The 19,949-nt window shown below is 43.3% G+C and overlaps 1 protein-coding gene across 1 annotated transcript in view; it reads right to left on the minus strand.

The window, feature by feature from the left end:
• Window positions 1-249: 249 nt before the first annotated feature.
• Window positions 250-19,949, minus strand: part of LOC146200752 (cytochrome b-c1 complex subunit 6, mitochondrial-like) — a 31,901-nt gene continuing 12,201 nt past the window's right edge. Inside the window, exon 3 of the mRNA XM_084595593.1 lies at window positions 250-407. The gene's annotated coding sequence lies outside the window, so the exon portion shown is untranslated. The remainder of the gene's footprint in view (window positions 408-19,949) is intronic.

Below are 19,949 nucleotides of genomic sequence, written 5' to 3' on the forward strand. Positions count from 1 at the left end.
TGCAATGTTGTGGTTATCGATTCCAGTAACTCTGTGCTAAAGCTATTCATCTTTCAATGAAATGAGCAATAATAAATAACCTGAATGCCCTTAGCATTTGTTTAAGGTGAGCAAAACAGTTAACAATTCCACTACAGCCAGAATAAGATCTTGTTTTCATGGCTGAAATATGCTATAGCTCTTTTGCACACCCTTCCCGAGGTGCTCATAGGGGTCAAGAGCATTTAACACAAAACAGCACAGAAAGCATGCCAGACTTCTGCCTCTCCAGAGCAGGGCAGCAGTATTTGTTTATTCTACACACCAATGAAACACCCATTATCTACACCTGTTTTTGTTTTCTTCAGTGCTGTTCAGTGCAGCTCCCACCATGCTTTCAGATGGTCAGCATCCCAATCACTTGGAAACTGGAATAAAAGAAAAATAAAACAGGAAATATACATGTGTATATCACAACTGATATCTTTTGGCATCACTAGCAAAGTAAGCTTCATTGACATGATGTAAACAATTGAACAGCACACTACAAGTCAGTCAACTGGAGTACTTTTCAAATGTGCAGGCTGCTTTAGACAAAACCTCACCAAGAAATGGTGCTATGAGTATGCAGCATGAACCTACTGTGCATAGTTGCAGTCACAGCACCACAACCATTGGCAGACTGTTGCAGATTTGTGGGGAATTTACACTATTATGCATCATCAGTGAATGACTGTCAATGAGTGAGCACATGGCAATGCAGTAGCATCACAATGTAGTGAAGCTTCTACAGAATTGGAGTGCTAGCAGCACCCCGTGAGATCAGTATTGCATGACTGCTGTGGAAGAAGATAGAACTATACTCATGTTAAATTTATTTTTCAATTCTCACCAAAGGACTGAACAATGCCTTGTGGTGCCTAAAGTATAGTGCAACTTCTAAGCAATAACATGCATCCAGATCAAATGAGTCATATTATTGCCAATATTGAACAACTACAACATCCTCTTAAAATCTCATGCAAAAGCAGTGCAGCATTGCTTGCATATATTGAACACGATCACTTGAGTAGTTGGCATATCAAAAGGCGCACTGCGCCCATGCGAGTGCGCTTCTAATGGTTCTCTTGAATAACACTTTGTGTGTAGAAGTGTCAGCTATGCAGCCTTCAGCAGCTGCTGGCCGAGCTAAGATTACAAAACCATGCAAGAGCGGAAACACAGGGGCGTCCTTCTGTCCCTTGTACTCATTATCCATGTCACATAACAGCTGCTTTACAATGGAGGCAAAAAGCAAGGCACCCTATGCTGTGCGATGTCATGTATGTTAAAGAAGCCCAGGTGGTCAAAATTTCGGAACCCCTCCACTACAGCGTCTCTCATGGCCTGATTTGGTTTGGGACGTTAAACCCCATAAACCCGAACTTTACTATCATAAGGTGAGGAGCCTCAATTACAAGATGCAGCACACTCCTGGCATGCTTCGTAATGCTTCCTTTGTAGCTGAAAGTATCACGGAAACCAAGTGTAGCTTAGCCTAAGAGGACCACGAAAAGGCAGCACAAACCACTTATAAATGCGCCCAAAATGTACAATGAATGCTTGAGACTATTCACCCAAAGTATAATTTTTTATAGCAAAGTCAGATTTAGTGTTAATTTTTAAACAGCATTTTCTTTTTTATTTAATGAGCATATATGGTGGCACATGGTGGTGAACTTGTATTGTCTTAACTCTGATGTCATGCGTTGCAGACACCACGGTCACGTCACATGCACACTTCCAGTAACCGTAAAAGTCGTCTGCTCGTGTGCTACATGAACACCTCCTTCAGGTGCGAGCGAGGTCAATGTCTTCATGCATGCAATTCATCACTGCTGCATCTTTCTGTCAGTGGCTCTGGAGTCATTCACCGTGTCTTGCGCGTCCGCTGTTTCAGCTCAGCATCCATGTCTGAGAACCCTCAGCAGCATTAGACAAGCAGGCCGAGCGAGTGGAGAAAGCACTCCAATCGGAAGTAAAAAAAAAAAAAAAAAACTGCTCGATGACGTGTTTGCAGGCCGAGCATGGTTCCTGCCTTAAACCTTTTTTTTTTTCATGTTTACTGTGACACGCTCTGGTGTAAAATTTAAGAGGGAAAATTCAGGAGTCATTTTCAATTGCCACTTTCTCTGGTACTACTCCAGCTCAATAAAAAATTGCAGTGAAAGGAAGATGGATCATTCAATATCAATCAGCATTTTTACTTCTCTTAGCCTCGGTGAGCACCCTTTTCTGTGCGCATTTAATGATGTCACTGAGTGCAATGGCAAGAAGCTAAGGCATCTTATGACAGGCAGCAGCTGTTTCAAAGCTCTGTCCACTGCGGCTTTGATGCAAAGCAAGGTTCTAGTAATGCCTAGTGAGCAGTGCAATGCCAGCCTATCGGAAGTTGGTACATTGTTGCAAAAAGCGTGTAATTAGCGAAGGTGAAATGTATTTTAGCTTATCTATATCAGCTACACTCAGGTGGATGCTAATGAATAATTATTCTCTTATTAGATATGTTCATGTTCTATCATTTCTATTTTTTCAATATAGAATTACCATTACATCAAGCTATTTCACGATCCTCTACAGTATTATCAATTTATGTTTGACTGCTATTCCTTCTTTTTTTCCATTTGCCTTGCATGCTAGTGCATGTCTTGTGACTGCCATTACTTATGATCAAGAGCTTTTCCCGCTTGTGAACCAAGCTTTAGGGATGTTCCAAACACTATTTTGTTCCCCCCAAATCCTGAACCGTTTTCGCTCAGTTGCTGTGTATATATGGCGCTTTCTGGTTCTGGGTGGGGATATTGAAACGAACCCCGGTCCCATGACGAAGGTTTAGGAGGAAAAACTTGAGCTAGTTTATGACGTTGTTCAAAAGCTTGAAACAAGCCACAAGAACATCCTTGAAAGTGTTAATAAGATCCTCACCATTCATACTGACTTGCAAAAGGAAATGCAGTCTGTAACCAAACGTGCGCATGATCTTGAGCTTAAAAACCAGACAAGTTCAGACCTTCATAATGATATTGTCTTTAGCTAAACGTGTGGAAGAACTCGAACTTAAACATCGGACAATACATACATCTGAAGCATCCACGAGCTTCGCTCATGATGTGTCTAACATTCAAGTTAAAATTGGTTGGTTTGGTTGGTTTGTGGGGTTTAACGTCCCAAAGCAACTCAGGCTATGAGAGACGCCGTAGTAGAGGACTCCGGTAATTTCGACCACCTGGGGTTCTTTAACGTGCACTGACATCGCACAGCACACGGGCGCCTTGCTTTTCGCCTCCATCGAAAAGCTGCCGCCGAGGCCGGGATTCGATCCCGCGTCCTTGGGAACAGTAGTCGTGCGCCGTAACCACTGCGCCACCCCGGCGGGGTATTCAAGTTAAAATTGACGATCTGGAAAACCGTTCCCGCCAGTCCAACGTTGTCTTTTATGGCATTCCTGATGATGATAAGTCTGAAACTTGGGAAGACTCCGAGCGACTTGTTAATTAAGTTTGTTCTGAAAGACGTGGTTTTACAGTGTCTTCATTATCCCGAGCGCACCACATAGGCAGCTTTTCAGATTACAAAATCTGGCCTATTATTGCTAAGTTGTTCAACGAAAAAGAAGTTGAATCTGTTATGAGCAGGGGCTATAAGCTCAAGGATACGAACTTCAGTATTTCATGTGCACAAATTTTTCGGAACAAAAGCCGCCACCTACTCAAGTATGCAAAATCAGTAGAATCTGAAGGTGACAAAGTGAGTTTGGTTTTTGATAAACTGTATATAAATAGCATGTCTTATTTCTGGGATATCAAAGCCAATCGCGCTGTGCACGTGTCCCAAGAGTGACACAGACCTTCTACTCCTCAAACATTTTCAGTTAAACCACCCTCAAAGTCACTGACACGCTTCTGCACTACATTAGGTACTAATTTCTTTTACACCAACATAAAGTCAAAGTTTATTTCCCATCTAAAAATACAGATGGAGGAATCGTAGAAAAAAGCTGCCCTTGGGCAGCTTGACGAGTCTACAATCCTAATTATTGGCAGGGAGGCAACACAAGAGTTTATACAGTTTTAAAAGCAAGCTCATCAAGGAAACACCAGAGAATACACGAAACAGCAATATGTATACATAATGAAACTTAAACCATGTTATTCGAAAACAAATTATGTAGTTCATGACGTGGAAAAGAAGACAAATCGAGGTTAATGTGGATATACCTATTTAGAAGAGATGGAAGAGTGTACTGAAGGCATTCTTCTTTCTGAAGAAGTCTTCTTTCTAAAAATGTGGCTCTTTCTTCTCTCATCAATTCGTACTGTTCGTCGATGATCGCGCTTACCGAGACTTGGCTAAATGACATGATTCCTGAAAATGTCCTTCTCGTCTGCGATTCTGAATTTAACATTTTTGGTTGTGACCGCGTGGGCTGTAGGTGTGGTGATCTACATCTAGCCATTAAGAAAGAGATCACCACTGTGCTTATTGAAGTCGTGACGTGCCTGGAGTCAGTGTGGGTTCGTTTGAAATGTGTCCCTTCTCATATTGTTGGTGTAATCTACCGGCCTCCTGATATGAACACTTTATTCTGAAGTGAATTTGGTCGAATCTTAAGCGAACTTGCAGCACGGTTTCCGAATTCAAGCTTCCTGTTTCTAGGTGATTTCAACTTACCGGCAATTAACTGGTTCTCTTTATTTGCACCAACTAATAATCCTGAAGCACAGGCTTTCTTCCAGTCTTGCCTTGACTTCTCATTGCAGCACCCCGCCTGGGTGGCGCAGTGGTTACGGCGCTCGACTACTGTTCCCAAGGACGCGGGATCGAATCCCGGCCTCGGCGGCCGCTTTTCGATGGAGGCCAAAAGCAAGGTGCCCGTGTGCTGTGCGATGTCAGTGAACGTTAAAGAACCCCAGATGATCTAAATTTCCGGAGTCCTCCACTATGGCATCTCTCATAGCCTGAGTTGCTTTGGAATGTTAAGCCTCACAAACCAAACCAAACTTCTCATTGCAGCAACTTATTTCTGAGCCCACGCATTGTCCTGCCGCCTCTGCAAATGTTCTGGATCTTGTCTTCACAAATAATCCTTACCTTTGTTCTAATACCGTGCTCTTAGAAGGCCTTTCGGATCATTCCATAATTACTGGTAAGCTTAATTTCACACCCTATATAAAAACAGCTCGCAAGAAGAAAATCAGATGCTACAATCGAGCTAACTTCGGGGAAATAAACGCTGAGTTGTCAGTTTTTGCTGATCACTTCTGGATTTTGCAACACGTTCAGTTGAAAAAAAAACTGGAACTTTTTCAAAGACAAACTTGCTGTGCTTATTGACCTATTCATACCTGTTATCACTATACCTTGCACTAACACCGCGCCTTGGTTTAATAGCCACCTACATCGCATGAACAATAAGAAGAGTCTTTACAGACAGGCCGGCAAAAATAAGCTCTCCTCTTCCTGGCAACGCTACAGTGTATGCAATAAAAAATATCAGACTGCGCTTAAATCTGCTCGTCATCATTTCTTCACCCATGATTTACCGTCAATGTTAAAGAATAACCCTTGTAAGTTCTGGCAGACAATTAACCCTTCGAGCCATCCTGACATATCTCTAACCAATGCCGAGGGAGGCATTGTTCCCACAGCCGAATGCGCACAAGCTCTCAATGACGCATTCACGTCAGTGTTTACCCGTGAAGAGGTTTATTTAGCCCCTCCTACCACGAATAATTCTATTTCCTCAATGTCCGAAATAATTATTAGTGAAACTGGAATCCTATCTTTACTAAACAGACTTAAAACGACATCGGCATTTGATCACCTTGGTTTCAATAACAAAATATTCAAGAATTCATCTGAAGGTATCCATAGCATCTTGTCCGCTATTTTTTCGCAGTCCCTTTCATTTAGTTTGGTTCCACATGACTGGCGCCTTGCCAAGGTTGTGCCCATTTTCAAGTCTGGTGATCGTTAGTTAGCACTAGATTATCGACCAATTTCATTAACTAGCACGATTTGTAAACTCACTGAACACGTGATTCATTCACAGGTATTTAACTTTTTAGAGCAACACAACATCATCTTTAAATATCAACATGGCTTTCGCAAAGGGTACCCGTGTGAAATGCAACTTGCTGGTTTCATCCATGATCTTCATCTGTTGCTGCTAGTATTCAAGTTGACTTGATATTTCTTGATCTTTCCAAAGCATTTGATAGGCTACCTCACAACCGGTTGTTAGCCAAATTAACACTTCTCAATATTCACCTCTTTGTTATTGCATGGCTTATAGATTTTCTCTGTTCCAGGTCTCAGTGTACCACTGTCAATAACCATAATTTGTCCCTCAGCCAAGTTCATTCCGGCGTTCCACAAGGAAGCGTGCTTGGCCCCTTGCTTTTGTTGATATTTATTAATAATTTACCTAACTCAGTCTCTTCTCGAACTGTGTGATTTATCGCAAAATTCTGTTTTATCGCAAAATGTATACTAACGACGATCGCCTAGCCCTTCAATCAGACCTCGACACCATAACAGTGTGGTGTTCCACTTGGCTTATGAAACTTAACCTTTCTAAAACAAAATTTGTGTTTTACTAACACTCCAGCGGAGTTGGTAACCACGTATAAATATCACGGTCTTCACCTTGTTTCAGATCTAACATTGAACTACCATATTAACCTTGTTCTAGCATCCGCTAATCAGTCTTTAGGTCTGTTAAAACATAACTTAAAGCATGCCCTCTCCCACCTTCGATTACATGGTTACACCACTCTTATTCGACCTAACATTGAATATGCTTTGGTTATTCGGAACCCTCATCAAGCATACTTAATAAGTAACATCGATTCATTGCAGAATCGCGCAGTTCGTTTTGTCTTCCCTGATTATTCACGTCATACTAGCCTTTTAAGAAATGCGCCGATCTTCAGGATCTATGCCTCCGTCGTAAGCTTGCAAGTTTATCAGTTTTTCATAAACTGTATTATCACTTTTTTTCTTCGCTTTCTTCCATTTTTGGCCGCCGCGACCATCCATTTAAAGTTAAGCGCTTGTCATGTCATACATCTAACTATGCACATTCATTCATACCCCGTATGACAAATGTCTGGAACGCTCTGCCTTCACATGTTGCTACCACCACTGATTCAGATAAATTTTATAATCTATTGACTGCTACTACCTCTGCTTAAACTTTGTGTGTTCACTGTTAACTTACCAGTGCATCAGGTTTCTGTCTTGTATTTCTGTTAATGATAATTCTCGTTTTATTTTCATGCAGTTACTTGTGAGACATTGTATAACCTATATCAACGTTCTGCCGCTCTGTTCGTTTTTTTTTTTTTCCCCTTTTAAACTTCGATGTTTAATTTGGTGTTATGTATTTTTGCAAACATTCATATGCTTCTATCTGTTTTACTGTTTCTTGTAATTGTGGTTTATTTGTTTATTTTTGATTACATGCCTGTATTCCCCCACCCCCCCCCATGTAATATCATTGAACTGAGGGCCTTCAGGGGAATGTTGTATAAATAAATATAAATATAAAACTTGAGGTTTAATTAAAGAATGCCAAAATAGACTGGTAATGCATGTGACTGTGCAAACATGAAGCCAGCTAATATATACTGTAATTTCTGGACTATAGTCCTTCCCGGTGCATAGTTCTCTCTATGGTGGGTGGCAGTGATTTTGCCACCACCTCCCAGGCTGACTGCCCACTTTCCCAACCACTCACCCGACCCTGCCTACATCTTGGGCTTCAAGTTTGCTGTCTTCGGGAACTACCTGATGTGATTGTGATGCGGCCAGTCACGCTGTTTTCAACACTGCAGCAAGCGTCACTGGCCTTTGACTTCCCTTTGGCCTTTGAAGATAACATCACGCTGTTCTAACACGTAACCATATTTTGTCTCTCTTGCATCCGCATGCTTCCTCCGATCTTCAAGTAAACTGAATAGCTGCGATTTACAAATGCTTCATCACATGGGTCACAGTGTGTGCAGTGAAGCATCTTCAAAACACAATGTGGCCCTTGCAATTTTGCAGCAATTCTTCTACACTCCTGACAGTGTGTACAAAACAAAGCACTTGAGGAAACTACGAAAAATCATCGCTGTCGCTTAGCATTCATCTGAAAATGTAGAAAAAACAATATTCTAGGTGTTCATTACATAAAACTGCTGTGATGCACACGGTCTTCGCCACCTTTTAAAGCCATTCGATAATTTGAAGTTTGAGATGATTCGAACGTTTTCCTGGAGGCTGAATTAACGAGATTTTGCTGTATCAAGTAAAAGAAGAAAGTGGCAGTGGGGCTACCTCTTTTTTTCTTCTACTCGATTTCCTTATTGTTTATGTTTCTGGAAAGCTGCATTTTCCTTTTCGTGCCATATTAACGCTAGTACAGCACCTACTTGCCTGCTGCATATATGCTTTCAAAGCATTTGATTTCTCACCAGGGTGTGGTGGCAATAAACATCCCGCATTCGGGCAACGCCGAGGTATACCTTGTGCATTCTAATGCTAGCGAGGCGTTGATGCATTAACAAAGCCAAAAAGATTTGGAGTCATGTCACATATTGGATATGGGTCTGAAAAAAAAAAAAAAAAAAAAGAAGAAGACTCTGTAGCCGTCTGTGCTGTCGCATTTCATCCTTTTCTCTCTCAAGACATCTGCTGTGCTGTCATTACTTGGTTTATACTTCCGCTCCCCCCCCCCCCCCACCTCCCGTTTTCAAATGCATGTCCACCTCTAAAAATTTTCTGGAGAGACGCCTGGGTGGGTCCACAGGGACAAATTTTGGCTAAAAATATTTCCTAGTTTAGACAATGCATATCCGGTGTATATCATGGGGAGACGAATTTTGACTGAAAATAAGCTTAAATTGTCTGTTATTTAGCACGGTAAATGTCATAGGTGCCTGATCGCGGTATGTCTGTTATCTTTCATAGCCACCGGTAGGCTTCTATGGCTCGCAAAACAGATCTAGAAAAATAAAAGCATGCTAGCGGTGTCGTTTATGTGTGGTAAAAGCATGTTATCATGCTTGAGACAAAACCTATTACCGCATTCAAATGGGCAACGTAATTCACATTTGTCAGCCTTCGGGATTCCTTGCACGTCACGTGATTTCTAGTTGCGAGTCTCAGCCGTTTCGGCTGTGGCGGCGATACCTGTATTTCTGTTCTTCCTCTTTACTACCCTATAACAGCTGTTTTCAGTAAAAGTGGTTTGTTTGTAATCAGGAACTGGCATTCTATCGATGCAAGCCCACTTCATTTTTCTCTTTAGTATCCCTTTAATCCTCTGACCAGCATACTGAACATAGCAGGCAAATAAAGACCAGAGGTCATCACTGAACTACCTTGACCTGCACTGGCAAGGAGGGTAGATTGGCATTAGATGGCCTGCCGCACTACGCAGGTAATGGACTTTAAAGCCATCTTTGTGAGCGTCCCCATGAGCTCATATATTGATGGCCAGCAAACCCTGAGGCATGTGCCTCAAAGGCCAACTGAAAGCCTTCCTGACAAGATGATTCATACTGTAAAATGAACACAATACCACAAATGACATCGTGAACCAAACTGCATCAGATAAAAAGCAAATTGTATGTTCTGGCCTCCATTGAATATTTCCTGCTTGCTTTCCATGTTCCATTTGTAACACTGTAGTTTTACAAGGACCTCTTACCAGATCCCTTGTGTCACTGTTCAATTAAAACCAGCAAGTAGACCGGTGAACAAAAGCAGTGGCATTCGAATATCTGAGTGAAAATTCAGTTCGATGCCAACTTGTTTAGCTTACTGTGTCTGTAACAGCTTTTCAATGATGTGCATTTTAGAGGTAGCCTTAACCAGCTTCATGCACCCAATGCTGAAATTCCCGCCTTTGATGGTCACAAGGAATTTTTTACTTGTGCTGCTGTGCTCAACCACTGCACTCCAGCAGTTTGCAACTGATCAATCAACAACACCTAAAGTAAGCTCATTCAGGTAGTAATAGTGCAGGCCGCAACCCCCCCTGCACACAGGAGAAATTGTGGGCCAGGGGCACTGCGTGGCTCTGTGCGTCAGCGTCCTCCATGGAGACCCCGGCAAAACCTCCGCACAGCGCGGCCGCGTCGTCTGCTCCCCACTGCATTCAAAAGCATGTTGTAGTCTGCTCCATGCTCAGTGGTGGAACTAGTACCTGGCTTCTTGTAGCAGCTTTTGTAGCAGAAGAAATTGCAGTTTGTGGCAGACATTTCAAGTTTTGTAGCAGGAAAAAAGGCATTTTCTAGCAAATATTTAAGCTTTTGTAGCAGAAAAAAAAAAAAAATGTTGCGTAGCAAAATTTCAAATCTCGAGACGCCTAAATAAAGAAGGCTTGTTTTATTTCTGGAACCCAATTGCTCAGGTGTTTATAATGACAATAGCCATGCAAAAACAAGTTTCAAGCTCAAATACAGTCTAATGTGCGGTTCTTTCCTTAAAAAACCCCAAATTAAGCAAACAGGAGGTTTTGCTAAAAACAAAGCCGTTTTTATTCAGAGGGAAGGCATAACGAGATATGCAGCTACGCTATAAACACTGCAGCCTTGGAAAGAAGGTAGCTAGCTGTCTTAACATAGAACTCTGTAGAAATTCAAAACTGCCACTTCTTAAAACTGCAACTTTAAGGCACTATTTATTCTCTTGCCTTGATGACTCCAGCTTGGACAGTGCCGCTGCGAGCTTTTCCTGGCCATTCTTCAGAAGGCCTTGTCCACTCTCAATGTCTGCCAAATGTTTATAGACTTGACGCCTTTTGAGAAAAGCAGCTCAGCATTGGTGCTCATTCCTGGCCAGCCTGATCTCTTCCTGTAGCTTTTTCTGATTCTGATCTCTTTTCTGGGTGCCCTTATTTTGTACATCAGGGTAACGTCGAGGCACCTTTTTCCTTCAAGGACCCTGCTGATTGGAGGGAAAGGAGGAAGAATATTTTTGCTGGTCCTGGGTAGAGATTTCTCTTTTTTTTTTCCCTCGAGAGAGGCGCGCTGCTGGCGCTGCTCAATCAAATGGCGCGATGCGCGGGGAGTGCCGATTCCGTGAGTTCGCAAACTTTGCTTTCATTCATTTTCTTCTGGTGGTTTGGCGGGGTGACTGGTTAATCAAAGCGACGCAGGGACTCTGGGTCGTGAGTTTGTTGCTTTGCAGCGCACCGCAGGGATTGTGCGTACGCTTTCCTCATTGTAATGAAGACGTCCAAGGGTACTTACTGACCGTATGCGGGGCTGCGCATTGAGTACCTGTGCATGAGATTTTCACACGGGCGCCCACACATATGCAGTTTTGTAGTGGAGGAAAAGAAACTGTCAAGACTGAGCTAATCTTCTAAATGGCGCGTAAACATTGACGTTTGGAATTAAGCTGTGAAATTATACAAGATGTTACACACGTGCACACAAACAGTCAAATCCTTCGCGCCCTCGCCGCTGCTACTCAGGCCATCGCAGCCCATACTCCACTCGTACTAAAAAAGAAGGAAGCAAGCGTGCATACTGCCCCAGCTGTACTTTGCCGAGGAGAATTGCAAATTATCACTCGTTTGAAACTGCGCCGTCACCGTCGGCCAGCCTGCTCGCACATCCTTTGCGCGCACACACACGCACACAAATTAGGCGAGCGTCCACAGAAATAGAAGAATATTCAAGTCAAACTTAATTGTTAAGCTATGCCTTTGCTGATCAACAGCTGAAAATAATATTTTAATATGCTGGACATGTTTATATTTCAGGACATATGCTGGGAGCATTGTGATGCTGGCTCTCTTATTCAGCTGTGCCTCAGTTCAGGCCACAATAATGTGGGTGAAACAAGGGACAGCCAGCTCATCTTTTACATGGCAGGATGTGTGACACAGAAGTTTAGCAGTACAATTTCTTTCCAGAATTGTAATTCTGGCCTCAAAGTCACCCGAGCAGCAGCTGAATGCAGTTAAGATCGCTGTGCACGTAACAATTTGATAGGGGAGGCTTATTTTAAAACCAGGGACAAAAGTTTGACGGATGCTAGCTCATGGAATTTTGTGTGTGGGTGTGTGTTTGGTCAGGCAATTATGAAGAAATTTGTGGAGTCACGAGGGGACATGCACGCTCCATTCAGAGGGGAAAAAAAAATATCAGAAGACAAACCAGCGGGGCAACGACGAAATAAATTTTTCCCACAAATCCCCGTCCAGGTTTGTTCCTGGCTGTAGCATAGAACTATGCTGGCCGGCGTTAGTAGGGAACGCATTCACATTTTTTGTTAAAAGAAGAAAACGTTTTATGCTTTCAGTGTGCATGATTTCGCGCAGTTTCTCAGCAGTCTAACAAACTCCACCAAGTGGGATATGGGCGATGTTCATCGTAAATAGGTTACTGCAAAATTTTTCCAAATTGTGGTGCTAACTATGGATTCATTATTTTTTACTCTTTGAATAAAGGACAAGGCTCTTCAAGATGAGCGCCAGAAACATTTGAAGTTATAAACAGAGTGAATTCGAAGCAGAGCCATTAATTCATTGTTCGGTCGCTCTGACGTCTGCATTTGTATATTGTATTAATAAAATAAACGTCATTTATGCTCTTGTGGACATTTTGTGCAAATGATTTGTTTGCTTTGGTCTTGTGGATTTGTCCAGCAAAAGCAGTGATGGAAAATATTTAGTGCATGATGTGAGATCTGCGAGAACATCCACAAGGGCACCTATTATTTATGAGCTACAGCTTCCAAGTAACGTAGCCATAAACGGCATGTTGCTGGCGCATGCAGCCTGAAGAACAGACAGCGCTATGTTCGTCGTCCTGACTGTTTTACGTTTGTCTACTTGTTAGCGTGTCGGAGCGCGCTGAGAACTAATCTGCTAGTACGTCTTTTTTTTTTTTTTTTTTTTTTTCTGTGGCCACTCATTATATTTGCAGCGGCTGCAGCCCAACTCCAAAGCTCCCAGACAGAGTTCCGAATTGTCCATGTTCGTTGTCCATGTTCACTTGTGCTATCAAGCTTTTAGTGAAAACTAAACGCGCACAGAGTTAATATTCTGATATGTGTTCTATTAAAGCTTGCTTTTCCTAAATTGTGTCGCTAAGCTCCAGTTGCGTGCACTGATGGAGAAAACAATGCATCTTTTCATCTCCGATCTGCAAACATTTCGTCATGTTGGCATCGCATCAAAATAAAAATTCAAACGCGACGCAAAATTCACGCGACACGCGTGCCTGGTGCCCTGTGCCGCCCCCCTAACCGCCGCGACGGCTGCACACCAGCTGCAAGTAGCGCCATCTATAGCTTTCATCGCTCCCCTGTGCGCCTCGCCGGCTCCTGCCCCTCACACTGCCCCCTTCTAGACATCATAGCAGCGTTGAACTCTAGTAATTTTTTCTCCTTGCCCAATTCTCGTCATAGCCGATTTCTAAGAAGGTGCAATATGGCTAAATTACGATGTGCTTTAAAGAAAAAAATGTATAATTTTGAAAGCTATTTTCATGGTGCGATCTTCTTAACTCTCCCACAGCTTAACAGCACACGCCTCAAGTCCTTCAAAATACCCGTTGCTTGCTTTTCGACTTCGAGTAACAATTTGTGTTCATGTATTTTTTTTTATGTCTGAGCCTGCCAACAAGCGCTCTTTGCAAATAATGTTCACGGCAATCAATTAATCATAATTTCCCACTTTTGAAAGCACCGATAAAGAAACACGTTTCCAGCCAGCCTCTTTGTCAGCCAGGGAACCGAAAAAAGGAAATCCCACTGGCAGAGAGCGTTGGCTTTGCGCCCCTGCCCCCATCCTTCTCCTTCTCCTTCTCCTGCTCCGCGTGCACGCGCAACCGGTTCGTGGCACGCGCTCCCGCGCAGACTCCGCAGACAGCCGTGTGCTGCATGGCCACGGCTATGCATAGGTTTTGTAGTTCCTCTCCGCTCCACCAGAAACAGAGCGCTGGCGTCGCGCAGCAAACTCCAGCTTGGGTTCCCTATATATTCCTTCCACCCCAAACGAATTCCTTGGTATATAGTAGTATATTTCAGAGTAACACAGGATATGGGAGAATGTGATAGCAGTGGGCTCCAGATCAATGTAGACAATGTGAGGTTCTTCAGCATACAACGATATCACACAGTACAGGCACATCTTGCATTTGACCTCCATCGAAACATGGGTATCATGGCTGGGATTGAGCCCATGCCCTCGGGCTCAGCAGCCATGTGTCCCAACTATTTAGCCACTATGGTAGGGCCACACAAACTGGTTAACAGAGAGCCTCAATAGCAAATAATACCCCTGCCAAGCATCACTAGTGAAGCGCACTTGGTGCAAAGCTCTGCTGAGCAGCCACAGCGACTCACTGAACAGTGCACTCAAACAGAAGTATACTTGAGAGGGTTCAAACTTCATAAAAAGGTGGTAGCTTGCTTCACACACATTTCAGTTTAATTATTTCACTGATTAAATAAATGCATTATTTTTCAAATTTTTTCTTTTAGCGACATGTTGTATTAGCTGAAATGGAGTCTTTCCTCTAAACAGTATAGTATAGGCAGCTTCACATTGTAACAAAGTGGCAGCGAGCGCACATGACATAGATACCTCCGCCCTGCACTTCGCATCACACTGTTGTCATCACAAGACCCGGTACTGACAGTTTCAATGGCAGAAATAAAGAAGCATACAGTTACCAATGAGGTCCACACCAAAATTGAGAGTGGCGTCACCGATCAAACACACGGACCTGTGTTTTCCCCTTATCACACTAAACGGCCTCTGGAATATCTTAGTAGCACTTCACCTGGGTCCTGAGCAAGGCAGAACTAAATCAAACAATGGTGCTACAAAGTAAGCAATAGCAATGAAAGTAAAACCACAGTGTTATAAACAAAACGGGCTGTTTCCCTCAAAGAAGTCTCTTCAGTCAATGGTGCTGACCAATTTTCATGACACTGCGATTAATCCACATAAGGTATAGTGGTGAGTCCCCTTATATCGTCCACACCCTGCACTGCCATGCTAGCAAATACAAGGAGATTATTATCATAAGAATTGGTCTATGTCACAGGCTGCAATGGGAGAGAGGGGGGGTACTTATAAGGCCAAAAGCAGCTGTTTCCTTAGTTGTGTCACACTATAGCAGCTTTGCTATCATGGGCAATACCTTTCCAGCTTCCACTGCTCATGATTTTTTTTCATGGTTTTTGGAACTTCATTTCAGAATGGGCACATGCTTTGCAGGTCTTTCCTTTCTGTGCCGCGATGGTCTTCACTAGAAATAGATGTTTAGGGGTGGGCCATCAAAGTCAGACCACTCACCATGTTGATGCAGCTGTTACTGAGACAGCTAAAAGGACTCCCCAACTTCACCTGTCACCCACCTCCCCATATATGTATTTTATCATTCAATTAAATAGCAGTACACTGGTTTTCAGTAATATCACAGCAGTCAGCATAAACTGGCTGAACGTTCCTCGTATAGCTAAGAATCATAAAATCTAGGCTTCTTCTCATACTCCTTGCATTAAAAATTCTAAGTTGCCACTGGGTTACCACAGATAAGGCCCCCTGTTTTTCCAGCAATTCTGCAAAAATTACAGATTCAGGTGTTTCCACGAAATTGTTTTAGTAGTCATACTCATTTTTTTATACTATTGCAACTATGAACATCAGTAGTAATGTCACTGTAATGAAGTCTGAGCATATTCTTAAGGATATTAATCCAGCGTGGCACGAAGGATTTGCAAAAGCAGCTTCGAAGAGCATTCAAGAACAGTGGAGACCATCCCTGTTTTTACATGTTGAAAAGGTATACACTAGGCGTCACGTTCTTGACATCACTTAGAAGTGGCAGGGGGAAGCGGGAAAGCAAAGAAATTCCTAGGACGTCACATTTTTCGCAACTTTGGTGAGCCTCAAAAAATGAGAAATATATTCGTATTGAAAAGAGGATTTAATGAATTACTCTGACATCTAACACTGTGAGTACTTCGGATGCAGCAGGGTAAAATCACCAGCCGCAGGGCAGAACTTCAGTGGCTTCAGCACGGGAGATGGATGCCGCAGACATGAGATGGTGATGGTGATGCCACGGTGCTCTGTGTACTTTGTCTTCCTTACATTACAGTGTTCCATTCATAAAGTCACACAAAAAGAAACAATGCAAGTGAAAAAGTCTAAAATAATATCTGTCACCGCACCTTGTTTCACACATGATTGAAAGATTTTTTTCTAAGACCAACTTTTGCTCCTTCACGGAAACTTCAGAGCGCAACTATTAAAAAAAATTTTCTCAAATAAAATGCTCTGAGGAAAGACCTTTCGCACAATTTCCAAGATGCCCAATTTTTTTCAGAAGCTTGGCAGTGGTCACTTTTTGGGCTTGGGACGTTTCGCACTGAATGACATGGCGTGCAAAAATACAGAAGCAGCAGATACACAGACGTGATTTAAAATGCAATACTTCACCTGCCCATGCCAGAATCGAGCCAAGCAAAGCCTCTGATACCTTTTAATGCATGTGGTCTCTCTTGCAGCCGTGGCTACAATCCCCACTGTGCTCTTGCTCTGTGTTTCAAGTCACTTAGTTGTGTGCTCTTCCATTATTTACTTCCAAACCAGTACAAGTGCCGACGGCAATGACAAGGGCTAACCAGGTGCAGAATGGTGGACGCAACTAAGGAGTGTGCCTCGCTTTCAGTACTGCCAGTACTGCTGCGCTGTTTGTTACACTGGTTGCATGGCAGTAACCTGCCAAGCTGTGATTAAATTCATTTTTTGCTGATGCTGTGAACGAACATAACCACCTCTTCCCCATGGCCAGTTGCAATACCAGATTTGTTTGTTACGTGGAATGGCTAATCAGGCCACAATGCAATAGTAAATGCGAAACGGTGTAGTTTGACGTCTTGAAGTGACACGTGTGCTGTGAGACATGCCGCTGTGCAGAGCTCTGAATTATTATAGATCACCCAAGGTGTTTTTTGTTAAGCACTGCCATTGCAAAACGCATTGCCTTTTGCATTTTGCCTCTGACAAAATGCTGCTGCCATAGTAACAAGTGAATCCCCATCCTATGTCACCGAGCGCTCTAAAGCCACTGAGGCATTCCCAGGTTCAAAAAGTCTTCAGGGCACGGGGTGAATGAGCGAAAAAAATAATTTGGGCTACTCATAAGGGCTTGAGCCCTGCCTTGCTATGCAGAAGACTGCTTCCTCTTTGAGAACAGTAGGCATGCTACACGTGACAGGGAATGACACCACAGTAATTATTCTAGGCAGGTGACCTCGTGGCTTCCAGTACATTGCACCTGCAGTACATTCTGAAGCCACAAACGGCGGTGGTACGAAAAGCAGAAGAAATGCTGGCAACATTTACACGCCTGCACAATTTGCACAACTTTCGAATGCTCAGTGAAGAATTTCATTGTAGAACATTATTGAACATAAACACACGGTGACTTCGGCAGGCAGAGTGCAGGTCTCAAATGAAATACCAAAAACCCCAGTTGACAGGTGCGTAAGCATTTTATCACTTCGGGTGTACTCTGGTCTTTTAGCATTGTTATGACAGTGCAGAAGGTACGCTAGGCAGGAGGAATGTCAGCGGCATTTCCATGAACCATTTTTGTATCACTTAACTTATGAGCACTGCACTACCCATTAAAACCTCACACAAGCACTTTTTTTTTTTTACTGGTCCCAGCACTCGCGCGTACCGCGGTGAAGGCATTCTGCTACCCAGCACGAGAGTGCAGGCTCGATTCTCGGCTGCAGACGCAATATTTGTGATGCAGGCAAAATGTGGAAATGCCCTTCATATATCTGTGCACATTAAAGGTTCAAAGTTAGCCAAAGTTAGTTATGTTCTCTACATAGCAGGCCTCATCTTTTCGCAGCATCGGAACACTGCACTGCTCAAGTAATGTTTAAATATACACAAAGACTCCTTGGCCCAAATGTAGGAGCACGCGCATCGAGGCTGATCACCGATCATTAAGGGGCAGCATAGTTAAACCCCTCTAGGCAGCAGTACAGATGAATGAATAAATCTTTTAACAAATGTAGTCCGATAACAAATTCTGAATTCTGAAGGATATTGTCGCTGCTTATTCCCCCATTCATGCAGTCCCAGCTAGTAGAATCCGAAGTAGTACGAAATGATTGTGTTGATAGCATTTTTTTTCTTCTGTGTCTTGCCACACTCAAGCTCGCATAGATACCGCGAGACTAAACAATCCCTCCCACAACACGTTCAGTACGGCCACCACAGCTCGGTAACAAAGCTCACATCGCATGGCACCATTTGTCTGGTATCAAAAGAATCATGAAGAGCCGTGAAAAAGGCCTGGATGTGCTGTCAGGTAGAGCGTCGTCACTTAAATATATTCTTACGCCCTGTTCGCAGCATAGCTTATCTTTGTTGCTGGTTACGGTATGTGCCCTTGGCTTGAGCGCCAAAAAAAAAAGTGCACCGTTGTCAGCTGCCTCAGAAGCTTGTCTCACGAATAGCCTGGAAACAAAACTTTGTCACGGAAAGCACTGAAGTCATGAATCTGAGAGTGTTCCACAAAGTCATGAATTACAGTGCTCTATTGAACACACATTCGGGTGCACTGAGGACGCTACTTTATGAGCTTTCATATTTGCCAGCGACAAAAGGTGTGACCTCGAGGCTACAATGTCAAAGCCACTAGAGCAGACCACTTTCCTGGCACTAAATGTTTTTATTCAAGCTTAGCATATATTACTTTAAGAAACTTGTAACATTCAGCTGATTTGAATTCAGAAAATTGCTCTCAATGTTTTTTTTTTATACAGCATGAACCACCTTGCAAGCTTTCCCTCTTCCTTTCACATTTCAAGGGTTATGGAATGCTACTTCAACGAGGGGAGCAGCCGGGCACATGTGAATTCCACGCCTATTTTCACCACGCTCTGCCCATGCACCAAGCAACATGCTTAGTATATAGCATGTTTTCACGAAGAGAAGATGGGAGATGACAATGGCAGGGCTGCGTAGAAGCCAGCCTCAAAAATTTCCCTTCCCTAGCACAGTGTCTCTCATAGTGCAATTAAGAAAACACACTGGCGGTACCCACAATGCAAACACATAGTCATGTACAGAGCCAATCAGATGTGTCCAGAGTGGTCAGACGGGTACTGAAAACTGCGCCTGCGATGCCTATCAGCAGTCACCAGGTTTGAGATTGCTAGGCTGAAAGTGCCGCGAGGATGCACACCACAGCACATGTGGCCGGGCATGATATAGGCCGGGGCAATTTGTGGTCTGCAAGCACAAACTCTGTATCGCTCTGAGAGCACTGAAAACTGAGCTGCCGCAAACGAAAACATGCATGCATGTTCCCTACCCTATCGCATTATGCAGGCCATGGAACACTGAGCAGTGTGGCAGCAGGGTTCTATGTTCGCAGCTCAGAAGGCAGTGCTCTGTCAGTAATAAAGAGCAAGCGCACAGTACCCGGAGGTCTCACAAACCTGTACTTTGGCTCACTGCTATTCCTGCAGCATCCATGCTTGAGGTGCAATGGCCAAATGAATCGTGTGAATGCCACCGGTAAGTGCAGGCACAGCTTGGAGCACCCATCGAAACCGACCACTTAAGTGTAAATGACTCTGTATAAATGGAAGAGCAACTGACACAGAGTAACCAATACTGCCAATGACCTGTTTTGCAAGCAACAGCATGCAGTTCCTTCCACCTTCCTCACGATGAAATGACAGCAATGGCTGTATCACACTTGCTGAATGAAATCATGTGCGACCAAGGCACAAACTAGGACTTCTGCTAGTCAAGGGCTCTCAGTCCCAGCAGTTAAAATAAAACAAACGTCCTCTGACAAAAATTTTTACAAGAAACAAGTTTATGAAGAAGACTACGCTGATAAAAGAGCTTTGTAACAATCACGCTGGCTGCT

This window comes from Amblyomma maculatum, chromosome 2 (genome assembly GCF_055883805.1).
Source record: "Amblyomma maculatum isolate TAMU_Amacu chromosome 2, ASM5588380v1, whole genome shotgun sequence".
Classification (NCBI taxonomy): domain Eukaryota; kingdom Metazoa; phylum Arthropoda; class Arachnida; order Ixodida; family Ixodidae; genus Amblyomma; species Amblyomma maculatum.